The sequence below is a fragment of the Suncus etruscus genome, chromosome 11 (assembly GCF_024139225.1).
Source record: "Suncus etruscus isolate mSunEtr1 chromosome 11, mSunEtr1.pri.cur, whole genome shotgun sequence".
In the NCBI taxonomy this organism is placed as follows: domain Eukaryota; kingdom Metazoa; phylum Chordata; class Mammalia; order Eulipotyphla; family Soricidae; genus Suncus; species Suncus etruscus.
The window spans coordinates 33,297,539-33,300,590 of record NC_064858.1 but is presented as its reverse complement, the minus strand read 5'-3'; the positions used below and the strand labels follow the sequence as shown (position 1 = coordinate 33,300,590).

The window sequence follows — 3,052 nt, the reverse complement described above, 5'->3', positions numbered from 1 at the left end:
AAAATTATCACACATGTATAGAAGATGTTTAAAAAAGTTGGGACGTGGGGCTGGAGAGATAGCATGGAGGTAAGGCATTTGCATTGCATGCAGAGGGTCGGTGGTTCGAATCCCTGCATCCCATATGGTCCCCTGAGTCTGCCAGGAGTGATTTCTGAGCATAGAGGCAGGAGTATCTCCTGAGCGCTGCCGGGTGTGACCCAAACTCCACTCCCCCCAAAAAAGTTGGGACATGGAAGCATGAAAATATCTAAATCAAATTTCTAGAGAGAAAAATACAATGTCAGTGCTCGCTTCGGCAGCACATATACTAAAATTGGAACGATACAGAGAAGATTAGCATGGCCCCTGCACAAGAATGACACGCAAATTCGTGAAGCGTTCCATATTTAAAAAAAAAAAAAAGAAAAAGATAATGTCTGATGATTAAAAAAACAGACAACAGGTATGACTCAGTAAGTTAGATATGGCTGATAATGAAAAAGAATTGGACTGTGTAGACTATACTTGCAACATGATAATCAATATTTAGGCTCTTTATTTTTATTTAATGGTATATTTTAGTATTATACATTTCAAAATTTTCATCATTGAAAGTTTTTATGTGTGGAACAAAAGCGAAATACTGTTCTGCACCATAAAATTGTTTTCATTTAGATTATTCCACTTCCTTCATTTTTCTCTGGTAACCACTAATTGGTCTTAGAGCCTAACACTTAATTATTTTTTAAGTTTATCTATTAGTTTTCTTATATACTATACATAAGCAAACTATCTATTCTCTATACTTTCCAGGTCCACCCTGGAGAACCTAGACCAATGGCAGAATTATGATTTATTTTGCCAAATAGTATTCAGTTATGTTTATATATCATATCTTCCTTCATCAGATTATTTTCAGTTCTCTGTGGTTGTAATACCATTGTGAGAAACAGGAGGTGCATTTATCTCTTTGTATTTGTAGAAAAATTAGGTAACTGTTAAAAAATGGAACTACTGGGCCCGGAGGGATAGCACAGTGGTGTTTGCCTTGCAAGCAGCTGATCCAGGACCTAAGGTGGTTGGTTCGAATCCTGGTGTCGCATATGGTCCCCCGTGCCTGCCAGGAGCTATTTCTTAGCAGACAGCCAGGAGTAACCCCTGAGCAATACCAGTGTGGCCCAAAAAACAAACAAAACAGAACAAAAAATGGAATGACTGAATTGTATAAAACTACTATTTCAAATTTTTTAAATTGCATCCCCACTAACAAAAACTGTTTCCAGTATTTTTGATCCAGCCATCCTCACTGTTGTAAGATGATATCTCATTGTCTTGATTTTGGATTTCCCTAATGATAAGCATACTTTTTTAAAAATTTTTATTTTGATCATATTGGCTTGCATATCTTTCACAGTAGTATTTTAGGTACATATTGACATTGAATCAGGGGAATACCCATCACCAAATTTGTCCTCCACCCTTCCCTGTTCCCTTCCTGCAACCCATATCCCCCACCATCACCCCCCGGGCTGCTAGAGTAGGTGGTCCCCTCTTTGTCTAGCTTACTATCAGTGATCATACATCTGTTTGGTCCTGGTACCCTCCCTTGTTTCCCCCTCTATTTAAGAGGCAGAGCTAGATAAATCAAGGTATGTGGTTTTGTTGGAAGGAAAGAAAAGCAATAGATTGGGGTACAAAATAAGAGAAAAAAAGTTAAATACACTGAAAATGGGCGGAGTCCCTCTAAAGGCTTCCAACCTCAGTTTGAGAGAGGATGTGAAAAAGTTAACTGAAACACCACAACAATACAGAAAGAAATATCAAATTAAATATCCAGTGAGCACTACAACAATAAAGACAAGCACCACACAATAGTATCAGTTCTGAAATCAAACCATGCCAGAGTACAAAAAGAAAGAGAAAGATAAAATAAAATAAAATTGGAGACATCTACTTCAATATCTACACCAAAATAAAGACGTCAATAAAAATCAATCAATCAATAAATATATATGTGGAAAAATGATTTTTTTTCCTTTTTCTCCCTGCATAGGCACAGTAACTATTGGGGATATTATAGAGGGAATTCCCTTGGCCTAGGAGATACAGGGTTTCTCCACCCCTGAAGTATACTGTCATGGGATTAACTATAGACTCCTTGCATGATCATTTACTTTCCCCTTGGTGCTTTTTTGGTGTATGGAAGACTTCTTCTTCGTCATGGATGGTATAATCAGACCTCTGTATCTAGAGATCTTGGGGTCTGTACAGCTGAAGGAATGGAGCTTATGATGGAGTCTTTCTTTGTGGTTCTAGGAGTTCTGCTTCTTCAGTGTCTTTTTAATCCATCATCTGTAATTGGTGGTCTTGGTCATTATGTTGCTCCTAGGATGGAGCCTGGGATAAAATCTTTCGTTATGTTTCCGGAAGACCCGTTCAGTTGCAGTTGTCTCAGTCAGACCTCTGGAGTTGGAGATCTTGTTTGTTGAACAGATCGTAGACCAAAAGCTAGGCTAGTGCTTTGTTGTTGTTGTTGTTGGTCCCAGAATACGTACTGTCCAATCCTGGCTGTAACAACCAGTCATCTGTATATAGCGATCTTGGCTTTTGCACAGATCAAAGGGTGACAAGTCTTCTGATTTTGTCTTATCATTGGCTGATGAGGAAGGACAACTTGCTCTTGGATCAAGTTGTTCCCATTTCTTTGTTGTCAGGTTATCAATTTAGAACTGGCGCATGTTGGTGTCAGAGCAGCATTATGGATGCCCTGGAGGGGATTTGGTTCCTGGAGCTGTTGTGGAGAACTTTGTCGTTTCTATGTTTGGGATCCAGGAGTCAGGGCTGAACGGTCAGTGGATAAGCATACTTTTTATCATGTGCCTGTTGGCCATCTTTTGGTCATCCTCAAAGAAGTGTCTGTTCATTTCTTCTTCCATTTATTGATGTGGTTTTTAGGTTTTGTGGTGTTAACCTTTGTGAGCAATTTGTATATCCTAGATATCAAAGATGTGTTGAGTGCAAACATTTTCTCCCACTCAGTTACCTGTCTTATAATTTTAGCCCGTATTTA

The 3,052-nt window shown here is 38.7% G+C and overlaps 1 non-coding gene across 1 annotated transcript; it reads left to right on the top strand.

Annotated features, from left to right (window-relative positions):
• The first annotated feature begins 286 nt into the window (after positions 1-286).
• Positions 287-393, top strand: LOC126023453 (U6 spliceosomal RNA). Its single transcript, XR_007500575.1, has one exon. It is a non-coding gene; the product is annotated as a U6 spliceosomal RNA (small nuclear RNA).
• The last annotated feature ends 2,659 nt before the right edge of the window (positions 394-3,052 follow it).